General features: G+C 39.3%; 1 protein-coding gene and 1 long non-coding RNA gene across 4 annotated transcripts in view; both read left to right on the top strand.

Moving 5' to 3' along the window:
* Positions 1–10820, top strand: part of LOC142829364 (uncharacterized) — a 94767-nt gene extending 83947 nt beyond the window's left edge. The window contains exons 3-5 of one of the 2 annotated variants that reach the window (XR_012903752.1): positions 2206–2354; positions 9235–9351; positions 9702–10820. This is a non-coding gene — a long non-coding RNA (uncharacterized LOC142829364). The remainder of the gene's footprint in view (positions 1–2205; positions 2355–9234; positions 9352–9701) is intronic. The other variant, XR_012903753.1, reaches the window with a different exon arrangement.
* The window catches only part of KCND2 (potassium voltage-gated channel subfamily D member 2), a 395949-nt gene that overhangs the window by 135827 nt on the left and 247171 nt on the right, over positions 1–12951 (top strand). The gene's annotated exons all lie outside the window — the stretch shown is intronic.

The following is a 12951-nucleotide window of genomic DNA, read 5'->3' as shown; positions in this document are numbered from 1 at the left end:
TGCCAGCCCAGAGCCAGCAGCCCCTGACCCAGTGGCCCCAAAAACATGAGCCAGCAAGCCACTGGCAGCCAGCCCTCCACCACTCCAAGGAGCAGTCTGCCAGCGCCCAGGAGCCTGCCAGGGCCCGGAGAAGGCACCTTCCTGGTCCAGGGTAGAGATCATGGACTTTATTCAGCTTTGGGGGGGATGCCCCCAACGTCCATGATCTTTGCACTAGACAGAGGAACGTGGCCGTCTATTGCAGGATAGCTGCTAGCCTGGCCACCAAAGGCCACATGCAAACCCAGGAGCAGGTTTGAATGACAATCAAGTTGGTCCAGTAAGACCCCCAACTCTGAACCCTGATCTTCCCTTCCCTCTTCTTTCCCTTGCTTCCCCCTTCCAGTTCCCTCCTCCCAGGTTTCCCCTTCCCCTCTTCCACCCTCGCTTCTCCCCTCTCCCACCTAGTTTCTCCAGTCTCATCAGAGTTTCATTACCTGCCCCCACCCGAGTTTTGTTAAATAAAGAGAGTTTGTGTTCATAAAAATACGTGTATTTTATTTGACATCAGGAGGGGGTGTTAGGGAGGGGCAAGTGGAAGGATATGAGAGAGGAATGAGGCACAAGCCCCTAGGGGGGCAGACCAGAGAGGCTCTGAGTGCTCCTCAGGGTGGAAGCTCTCCCACAGGGCCTCCTGGATACTGACAGCCCCCCGATGGACCTCCCAGATGGCAGCCTGCAGAAAGTGCAGCCAGTCTCGCAGCAACGCGTCCAAGAGAAGCACCAGAGTGCCCAGGGGCAGCTCTGACTCCATGTTGCAGAGCGCTGTGGTGTCCCGAATGATGGCAACCAGAGAACGCAGAGACAAAATGCTTCGCTGTCCCTCACTGAGGTAGACAAGCAAGCAGGGAAACCTGAGAACTGGCTGCCTGGGGGTGGGGTCCCTTTAAGCACAGACCTCAGATAGCCTCATGTAGCAGCCCCATAAAGTAAGTCCTGACCTGGTGCCCTTCTGGAACTGGTTCTGGCCAGCCTTTAATGCAATTCAGAGTCCACTCAGTGTGGACGTGCTATTTCAAAATAGCCAAATGCTATTTCAAAATGCATTTTGTGTGTAGACACTTTATTTTGAAATAAGTTATTTCGAAATAAGCTATTTCGAAATAACACTGTAATGTAGACACCCTATGTGACATTCTCCAGCGTAATCTTGTAATACTGAAATATTATAACACACATAGGTTAGACTCAGCTACATTTTCTTAATGCAACTCCAGAAAAGCTTTGATTTTTGGTAACTATGTCTGGCTGTTAAATATTACTTCAGGCTATTTAAATTAGACAACATGAAACATCTTTCTACCATTATATTCTCTCACACAGTTGCAGTGGTTGCATTATTTGAGAATGTGTTGATTTGTAATATTGAATATTTGATACACACATTTCAGCTTATCATCTGTATTAGTCTGTCAGAACAATAATTTAAATATGAATTACAGAATATCAGTAAAACAAAATTATTTTCCCCATGTTTTTTTATCTTATTTTTTTAATATTATGGCTATTCATATTTTTATTCATAAAATATGAATAACAATAACCATGATCCACAGCCGACTGAATTCACCTCTTATAGGATTGGGCCCATATGAACATATGTTTTATTGCATGTTATCTTTGTAAAGTTAGATCTGGTTTCCTTAGAATGGTGCCTTCAGAATACTTTACCACTCTTTGACAGACCATAGTTGTTATTTCCAAAATCCTTACCAGCTCTACCATATGTAAAGGACAGACATTGCCTAGGGTAGCTAAATAATAGTGAGGGCATTTTTTTCATAATTAAAATGTGTTGGTGACTGCAGCGTGTTGAAAGATGCAATTTTCAATTTGCTTTGAGTGTTAAAAGCTTTATTGGAATTGTCCATGTACTTGTGGGTCACTATTCTGATTGACTTCTACCTGTTTGGAATAAGTATATAAAAATTCATTCTTATGCTGGCTGTGTTCAATGAAATATACTTTATAGTTTTCATGTTGGTATGTTTTGAAACATGTTGGGTCAATTTGATTCTAGGTCCTGTTCTGATTTAGTGGAAAATGATAAAGTTTTGTAAGAAAAGATTTTTTTTTCTCCTTGAATTTGACCCCATTCTGCAGTCTCCTTCATTCTAGCTGAGAACTGAATTCAGAGCTCACCTGTGCTGCTCTTTAATTATCCAGAGAAGTTGCTGCTGAGCACTGCAAGAACTTCCTTTGTCAGCCCCAAGGATGAAGCATACTTCCTTAGCTGAGTTACATGAGTTGGTTGCCCCAAGAGGACGATATTGAGAATGGGAATAAAAATTCAGTCTCCTGCAAAACACTGCCAAGTGAGTAGAAGCAATTTAATCCCATAAAAAAGGATTTAATTAAGAACCACATATTTCATTATTAATTAATGCTGTGGGAAAAGTGTTAACTTGACCAAAATAAACATAGTTTTGTCCCAGAATTAAAACATTTCAGACTAAAGTGATTAAGATTATCAATACAATTTGAGATTACAAATTACTTCCTTAGACATGTTTGTATTTGCTTAATATTTTCCAGGCAATTAAAATACTAGTAAAAAATTCACAGATAGATGACTGTTGCCTAGATATACTGAGAGACCAATTTGGGGGAGAGGGGTACAGGAGTGTGAACATACTGGGTAATGAAAGATTAGTATATTGAGATGGCTGAAAAACTGTCAGAATTAATGGTAGATTGATTGGCATTTGATTAATTGTAGTTAGAGTATGTGCGCTTCATTAAAGAGAAAATTTACACTGCAGGTGTGGGTAATTTAGTTTTTCTTCAGTAATGAGGGGAAGCAGAGCATTCTAGTTTGTTGTGGGGCTGAGTTTAAGGATGTATTTACTATTTGTGTAACTTTCTATCTTGAAAATGTCTATATATGGTTGCTGGGACTTTTTAGGTGTATTTTATTATTAGAAGTGAGATCTGTGAAATATGAGTTCTGAGACCTCTTCATGACTCTGCCAAGTTACTTGCTGTGTAATGTTGGAAAAATGGACAAGGATTAGATTCTGATACTACTACTCACATTTAATAGCAATTTATCCTATTCTATTTTATTCTATTCTTAATAGTCTTATAAGCGCTCATCACTTTAGTACTAGTGCCTGAGTACCTTCCAAAAGAACAGTGAGGCTCTAGCGAATACTTTGCCCCGTGGATGTTTGGTGAAGGCATGGGTGGGGGATGCAAGCCCCCAATCCCATGTGGAGCCCTGCCCATTCTGAGGCCTTGCCTCTTTCCCACCGCCATGGGGAGTCAGGGCAGCATGCCATGCATGTGCTTCCCCTCCCAACCACGGAGAGGGAGGAAGGCAGAGGGTGTGTGACATGGCCCCAGCCTCCCCAGCTCTGGAGGAGGTTGGAGGATGTGTGACCTGGCCCCAGCCCTGGAGGAGGGCATGCCACATGCCTGGTTTACCCCTGCCTCTCCAGCCCAAGAGCACAGGGAGGGTGGACTCTGAGGGCAGCAACACTCCACTCCAGAATGCCTGCTGCAGGTATTCTGGGAGTGGAGTATGGGCAGGGCTATGCCTGGCAGTTTGGGAAGGCAGAATCTTCCCCCACCTTACATACCAGATGCCCATGCTGCACCTCCCTGGCTTGCAGCTGTAATAACAAAACATAACAAAAATGAATATGTAGTTTCCATGGCTTCCTTCATCATCACCCCCACTATAAAAATTGTTTCAACACCTTGGTTGAGGGCCTTTGTGCATTCGCACTTAAGGAACATGGAACTTTTGATATGGCTACAAAGCAGCTTTGAAATATTTTGTCCTTTAGGGACATGGGAGATGTACAAGGATCATGTCATCTGCTTATGTTATTGAAAGATGTGCCTGCTCAAGCTGCCTCACTTCTCAGGCAAGATCTTTCATTAATCTAGTGTTTTTTCATTAGCACTTAGTTTTGGCATAGTAGTATAAGATAGGTTAGTCAAGTGCAGATAGACTATTGTTGTCTTGGGTGCTTGCTGCCCCTGGCTGGGACTGTTTTGGGCTCAGCTCTGTAGAGGTTTAAAGAAGGGCACTTTGTGGCCAATAATAATACTGAAGAATATTTGCAAAATATTTCAGTTATGTTGCTTTAGCATTTTCTGATTTGACAGAATCTATACATTTCACTGGAATGTGTTGAGTTTGTCAAAACTTTCAGCAAAAATCAGGTAAGCAGTCAGACTGGGTCTACTGCCAGCCTAGCAATCTCCCCAGGCTGCACAGCTCCCTAGCATTCTGCCTGGTGGGTTGCCCAGGATACCCAGCTTCCAGGATGACTCTTCAGCTTCCGCAGCTTCCCTTCTCCAGAGGGCTGCTGGGTTCATCAACTGACTATCTTCTAGAGCTGCCCTCTTGTCCACCTGTCACAATATATACCGCTCTCTGTGTTCTTCCTCTGATCCTACTCACACCAAGAGGAAACTTGTCACTATAACCTCAAGGTAAAGGGAGCAACATCACGTTATTTGGAAGAATTCAAGGCTTTCCGAAAATTACCAGCAACTTCCACACTGGTTTAGAAGATGGCTATAACATTGTTTCATCTTAGCTAGGAAAACAGTAGCTCTGGGTTTAAAATCCTATTCCACAAGAGCTACTCCAGTGTCAGTAGCATGACTTATGCAAGTTCATCTGATTAAGATCTGCAGTGCAACAACTTGGATTTTGGTAAATACATGTACCAGATTCCTCTCCTTAATTCAGCTTTATGTTCACAAGTGGGAATGCACATAGATTATTCTTGAACATCAACAGTTACTGGTGATTGATGTATCTTTATAAACTTTACCTTATTAGTAAGACAATGAGATAAACTGGTTAATATTCGTAAAGGGATTTTAGATTTGAAAAGCAAAAATAAATTATGTTATTAAAGATGTAAAGTTATTGCAGGAATGTCAGACTTCACTATATACACATATCCCTAGTTTACATGGACAGATGTTGTAAGTGGGAAAGACCCACTTGTGCTTTTAATTGAATTGTTTTCATTGTTGACGAGTTTAGTTTATATATTAGTTTTGTGCATCTTGGTTTAGGGTCTTAATTTTTAGTGTTACTTATTTAAATTTAATGTGCGCTAACCTTATGATTATGTTTAAATACCTTTGTGTTGAATGCCTACAACATATCTCCTTTCAGTCCCTCAAACTTGTCAGTCTACTTATGGGCACAGAAGCTCTGCTATGTGCTTTGTGGTTGAATCCCTGAGTAATTCACTATACAGGCAGTCCCCGGGTTACGTACAAGATAGGGACTGTAGGTTTGTTCTTAAGTTGAATTTGTATGCAAGTCGGAACTGGTACATATTGTAGGGGAAACTCTTGCCAAACATTTCTCCAGAGCTCAGTTTTATTCTTCCACACCTCACTTCCCTCAGTCCTTTATTCTCAAGCTGAGGTGTCTGCTGAGAAAAGCCGTTCTGCGTCTCCCTGGTCTGCTGGGGGGGGGGGGGGGGGGCGGGCCTAGCTTCACGTCTCCCTGGTCTGCTGGGGGGAAGCAGCTAGTGCGGGGTTGCCTCACCCCGTTTGTAAGTAGGGATCCGATGTAAGTCGGATCCATGTAACCCGGGGACTGCCTGTACTCACCTCTGGCTTTGAATGTAGTGTTTCTTCCCATTCATGTGGTTATTTGCAGTATAATGCTCAGGCTGAAATTTGGTCACTAGTGAAGTCAGTGAAATTATATCTTTAACTTTAAAGGAGTCAAGATTTCATCTTTGAGGCTTATATGTACTAGAGATGGTATATATAGCATTTGCAATAGTGGTAGATGTAAGCAGTATATGGGATGATATTTTTAATGTTAATATCCATTCTCTATCCCTGTTTTGTTGGAACTTGGATGAACCGTTTTTAAAGAGCTAGGTTTAAATGTATACATGGAAATTGGCAGAGCAAATATTTGTAAACTCAAACCAAGGATAAAATCTTGCATGCCTTACTCTTACACATATTCTTGTTCAATCTGAAATAAGGAACTATAAAGTAACATTGATTTCACATTTTTATGACTGACCTTAAATACATGAAAGTAAACTTGAGAACATAAAATCTCAAATAGTGAAACTAGGGACCATTAATGTGTCTATCACTTGTGATTTAAGATATCATCTTTACATAATGTTTACATACTAAATCTTCTGAAAAGTAAGTTACACAAAGACTCATAGATGCAGACAGTTAACTAACATACGTTTGAGGAAATACCAATACAAATGTCAGTTTATTTATTTGTGAGATTCAGTATCTCTAGTACCCCTGTAAGTTGACACTGATGCAGCTACTACTGGAATACTGTGTCCAATTCTGGTATCCACACTTCAAAAAGGTTGTTGGTAAATTGGAGTTGGCAAAAGCCATGAGAATCATTAAAAAATTGGAAAACAGCATAATAACAAAAGACAGTCTATTTAGTGGGTTTGAGATTGAGGAGTGATTTAATTACAGTTTGTAAGTATTTACATGAAGAATAGAAATTTGATAATAATAGAGACATTTTCAGTCTAGCAAAGTTATAACAAAATCTAGTGTTTGGAAGCTAGACAAATTAAGACTAGAAATAAGTTAAGTGCTTTTTACAATGAAGGCAATTAATGATTGTAACAATTTATGAAGAGTTGGGTGGACTCTGGAAATGTTTAAATCAAAATAAGATTGTTTTTCTACATGATATGCTCTAGTTCAACCACAACTGCTAGACTAGAAGTAGGAATTAATTCAGGGAAGTCTTAAGGCCTGAGTTATGCAGGAGATTCAAACTAGATGTTCACATGGTTCCTTTCTCCTGGAATCTATGAATCTATGGATATCAGGAATTTTTAAAATTAAAGGTTTATTTTATGATTCAAAACTATTACAGTAGTCAAAATAAACCAAGCTAGAAATGCAAGTTCAAATACTTTTGAGAATTCCAACGCAAACAAACTCATTGACTGTAGCAGGAATGTTAGCATTGGAAGTCAATATAGGATTTATTTCAAAATATATGTATCCTCGAATTTTGTTTCTTTTCCACATCCTTTTATTTTGGACATAGAATTTTGATACTCCATTAACATTCAAATTTAAGTAAATGTCATAATCATGTAATGCCAAATAAGATTGCACTATAGTAGCACCACTCACACCATTGCTGAATCTTTGCTTTGCATCTAGCTAATGCCTTTACCTTTGTTTTCTTTGCCACTGATGTAGTTTTTACAGCTTTGTGTAGGTATCATGAAGAAAAAGGTTAATTGTATTGCTCACATGATTCAAATATTAGGCCATCAATTTCTATTTGGAACTTACAATCTGAAATAAGGAACTATAAAGAAACATGGATTTCACATTTTTATGACTGTCCTTGAATACGTGAAAGTAAACTTGAGAACATTAAATCTCAAATAGTGAAACCTCTAAAAGATACTGCAAAAATTTTGCCTCAGAAATCCACTTTATACACTCTTTCCAGGGGCCTTTGCTGATTTACCACTTCATTATGAATGTGAAGCACATGGTAGTGGTGACAAGTTTTACTAAGGATAGTCACAGAAATCATAAAAGTTTAGAGTTACCTTGTTCAAAAGTGCCAATATAATTTAGAAACCTAAGTATCATTTTCAAAAGTGACTTAGATGGTTATTTAAGATTGGTTCCACAAAGGGACTTAGGCACCTAAAACATTATTGTACAGCACTCAGAAGTGTGGTACCCACCTTTTATAGTACAGATAAATAGCTCATGATACCTGCCAGAGTAAACCAGTTACCCAGAATTTATAATCTAATTTCATACATGTTGCAGTGAAAAAGCCACAAAATAGTGGGTTGATTATTATTTATTTATTATTATTATAGTGGCTTCAGGATCAACCCATGGATCACTCTGCTAGATGCTGTTCAGTAATATAGTACTTCCCCCAAAGAGCTTACTGTTTGGTCCATAATACAGACAACAAACAAAGCCTAAGAATAAAAATGAATTATATTTGGTATGAGACCAAGGAAATAGCCTGAATCTCTTGCTCTCTAACATAGATGACAAGTTCTGTCCTTTTTTCTGGTATCTGTGGAGGAAAAGATGTTAATGTAGTGATGAGAAATGGGATGTTGTGTTGCTGATCCATTTTATGCATAATGATTTCAGTATTTTGCTAGGGAGTGAGACAGATTAGGAAGTCTCATTATACTTTGTGGAATAGAAAGGCTTTTATATAGTTATTTTATGTGTTGACAGGGTGCCCAGAGCTGCTGGATGGGTGCCTTTCTTGGTAGTTTAGAAATCAAATTAAATAATTAATTTAAAGAACTGTGTCAAATGAGGAGGAGGATGGGCTAATGAACGAGGTCAGTACTTTGTGGCCAAAACACTGTACTACTTTGAATAACTATGTGTATGGAGTTAGTTGCTGTTTGAATCCTTAGAATGTTCAAAGGAATGCAGCTCTTGGAAAGCCCTCAGCCAGGCAGAGTTGGATTCAAAATTGCTTCTGTAACTTTGCTGATAGGCTGTGCTCTGCAGTTCTAAAATGATCTATCGGCATATCCCTAGCAAATTTACTGAAGATTTACTAAACTTTGACCCATTCTACACTTTGCTGTGTAAATTCCTTAGGTGTTGAGCTTGAGTAGAGGACAAAACTTAGATGAATTACATTTGCTCATGTGTGAAGCTTAGCACTTCATCTTTGTCTTGCTGCTGTTATGAAATGGATATAGTTATTAATCTTTAAGCAATTTACAAGATGTATATTTCACACTAGAATATTTAACATCATTATGTAATTGTATTGTGCTTTCATTATTGCATTGGCAAGAAACATTTTAATTGAATTCTGTTAAGAACCCCAATAAAATCATGTACCACAGATAATTTTTAAGTATGTCACTTACAGTAGATTAAAGGTCTGTTACCGTACAATTCCATAGCTAAGTGAGGAACGTGGTCCGTGAATTCAGAGCCTAAATTGATTTCAGATGATTTCTGGATTCTATGTGAATTGTTCACATAACTCTAATACTTATATACAAAATTTTACTTCTTTGTGGAATAGAAAGGCAAAAAGCACTAAGTAGTAATACCAAAAAGCAGTAATAATAACATGCATTTTTGCTTGTATTTGCACTTGAAAAACAAAAGTTGATCTCCTTTAATGGTTTTATTCTGGTATTTCATCACAGCATATGCTAATTTTTTCTCCCTAATTAGTATTGTTCAAGGATCAATACACACTTCAGTTCGCTATAGTTTGTCAGCCACCTGTCTTGCTGGTGAAGAAAGACATCATTAGTTTCCTCTTACATTGTGATCCACAACAAGATAAAGGTATTTGAATTTGGCAGATGGACAGTTAGTACTTAATAGTTTACTTGACTGGAATAAGAATGATAGGAAATGAGAAAAAGGTTTTAAATTTGTAAAAAAATCTGCTATATAGAAAACTCATTTTGATACAATATTACATTAATCATTTATATTGCCTATTATCTTTAATATGAAAACAATATATATATATATAAATAGTATCACAAAATTTCAGTCCTTTTCATGTAAAATATAGCAAGAGAGTTCTTTAAGGAGATGAAAACACATATTTTTGTGAGACTTAAGGAACATTATTTTTTTATCTCTGATAATCCTGTCTAAAATCTTTATTTCTGTGTTCTGTATAACAGGGGTAGTCAATAAGCAGCCTGTGGACCGGACACACTTCGCCAAGATTATCCGCAGCCAGATGCCAGCACTTTATTTACCACAGATATAGTTGCTTGCATTGCAGCTCCCATTGGCCAGGCACAGTGATTCGTGGCCAACAAGAGTTGCTAGCAGCTGTACCTGCATACATGCAAATAAATGGCATGTCTGACAGCCCTCTGGGGGCTAACTCTGGTCAATCATGTCTGGCCTGAGGGCCACTTATTGCCCAGATATCTAATGTTATCTGAAAATTAAGACTGAAAATAACTTCACCATCACTGACTTAAAAGTGCACTGAAAAGAAATGTGGTTTTTGCTGTGTTTGTTTAGTGGTAGCCTAGCCTTAAGATTTTTTAAAATAATAGGAATCTTTCCTTTCATGTCAATGGACTTTGGATCAGGCTTTTCATATACTTCCCATGGTTTAAATATACTGATATTTTAATAATTTCCTAGAAGTTTATATAATAAATATTGACCCTGACAGTCTCCTGACAACCCAAAAAAGAAGGGGACATGTATGTATGGATCACTCTATTTTCATTAGTAGATCCCTGCAAATCTGTAGTTATATGCATCTGCGGAAGTGTATGCAGCTATAGCAGCTCATTGTTGTACATATGGATGCAGATGCGGATAAAAATGTTGTATCCATGCAGGGCTCTATTCATTTGGAAGAAGTGATATGCCATCAGGCTGTTCCAACAGGCTGTTTGAACTGATTGCAAAGGACTCCAGCTTTTCTGTTGTGGGGATAGGAACTGTAAGCAGAAAGATATAGAACACTCCCCACAGAATTGTACATTTCTCTGTGCTAAATATCTCCTGAAGATTGTACCATAGAAGGGAGCAAAATCACTCATTTTGGATCCCTTTTACAATTAAAAGCCAAAAACAATCTATTGATATTCATGATTTACACTTGAGCACATGCTATTTTAATTTAAAATTTGTGCTTGCAATTTTGCAGATGTATTGTTTTGTAAAAACAATTACCTTGAAATAATTTGTTTTTCTTTTTGTTTTTTCACATTGTGTGTGTAATGTCATAATTATATGAAATTTAATATCAATTTCTTGTAGGTTCCTCTTATATTTGTCTGCCATTTCATCTAGGTACATGTAAATTGAATACATGTACATCAAAACATTCTTCTCTAGTTCTGTATTATAAAATCAACCTATCATAAAGTAGCATTTTGTTTTCTGGGATTTGAAATGTTGAGTGGTGGTTTGACCATGTAATGTTTACCTTGTTCTTTCCTTAGGATTTCTGGAAATATAGAGTGGAAATCTATAGTGTACAAAAGGTCTTCCACAAATCTAGGCAGACTCTGCCTGCAGTGTGATGTGAAGATATTTAGGAGAATGAAGGATGGTAAGAGAGGTAGTACAGTATGCTAGCAGATAACAGAAATCTACTGCACGCTGAACAATCAGCAAACATTAATCTTCCAATAATAGGAGAAAGGTTTGAACACGTGCAGTGTGTGTCAGTATGTGAAACCTAATCTATAGACACCTATAGACCCATTGATCTGATGACACTTCTTGAGATGCTTATTCTGTTTCTGGAGTGGAAGAAGTTGGGCACATGATGTGGCAGCCTGAAAGCAGGGGGCTGCAGAAGCCTGGTGGAGGGCAGGTACACAGGGAATTGGGTATGTGGGTTTTTGTTCCCTGAAGAGGCTGCCAGGGAACAGCCATTAGGTCAGGCAGGCACCGGAATGCCATCTGGAGTCAGCCTGGAGTGAAGCCTAATTAGAATACTTGCTGCCAGTTAAGGCCTATGGGCACACAATAAAAAAAACCTTCCCTCTGGCAAGGCAAGGGGGAAGGAGAAAAGGGAGTGACCAGAGGAGAGGAGAGAAGAGGAGAGGTTGAGCAAAGGCAATCCTTGAAGGAAGCAAGCTAAAGGGGCTTGTTCCAAGATGCCAGGGAGAGGATGGGGAAGTGGCCCAGAGAGGGGCTGCTATTCAGTGGGGCAAGGGACAGGTCTCACAGCTCCACTTGGGGCTACTGAATAGGGCTGTGGGCCAGAACCTGGAACAATTGGTTGGGAATGGGTTCCCCCCAACCCTTCGCCTAGCTGGTGGGCTGCCAGCAAGGAAAGAAGGACCATTGGACTATTGGACCAAATCTCTCACTGGCTGCTGATGAAAAGGACTCTTGGAGCACAGTACCACAGTGGTAGGGATACTGCAAGCCTCTGAGGCACACAAAAGAACCCTACCAGATGTGTAGGATGCAGAGACATAGCCCAAACCCATCACAATGGGAACACAGCGGCTATGTCTACACTTGCAGCTTCTTGCGCAAGAATCTGCAGAGCGTCCACACTGCCCGTCCGCTCTTGTGCAAGTAAATTTACAGTACGGCGTGGTAAGAGAGGGCTCCTTGCGCAAGAGCAGCACTTTGTTTTAACAGGTGTAAGCCCTCTTCCACAGGAGCTCTTGTGCAAGAGGGCAGTGTGGACGCTCAGCAGGGATTGTGCAAGAAAGCCCTATGGCTAAAATGGCCATCAGAGCTTTCTTGTGCAAGAGAGCATCCACACTGCCATGGGTGCTCTTGCACAAAAGCACAGCTCACACATGGCAGCGTGGACGTTTTCTTGCGCAAGACTTCTTGCACAAGAACACTTGCGCAAGATGTTCTTGCGCAAGAAGCCGCCAGTGTAGACAAAGCCAGCATGTTTATAAGAGAATAGTTACACAATATTGTTAAAACACTGATTTTCAAGTAAAACAAAATCTGTTTATGCCTAAAAAGATTTTTCCATGTGAATAGCCAGTCTGATTCTCATTCTAAGGTAAGAGAAAATAAATGTAATTCTCTCTATTACTTTTAAAAATGTAACTTAGCATAAAGAGTACAAGGTACAATTGAGGGGTGAAATCCTGCTCTGCTGAAGACAATCAGAGTGTTGCCATTGACTTCAATACAGACATGATTTTTCCTGCGGTCTTACGGAGAACAGGAGTATAATATCATGGACCACATCTTAAGAGAAAGTGTCTTATGAACATTAAATACAGAACTATAGATGCTAAAGGAACATTAAAAATGATAAGGTCATTGTAGAGAAGCTAAATGAATTCTTTGCTTCTGTCTTCACGGCTGAGGATGTTAGGTAGATTTCCAAACCTGAGTCGTATATAGCTGACAAATCTGAGGAATTGTCACAGATTGAGGTGTCATTAGAGGAGGTTCAGGAACAAATTGACAAAC

Source organism: Pelodiscus sinensis, chromosome 1, assembly GCF_049634645.1.
Source record: "Pelodiscus sinensis isolate JC-2024 chromosome 1, ASM4963464v1, whole genome shotgun sequence".
Lineage (NCBI taxonomy): Eukaryota > Metazoa > Chordata > Testudines > Trionychidae > Pelodiscus > Pelodiscus sinensis.
This window is presented reverse-complemented; position numbering and strand designations above follow the sequence as displayed.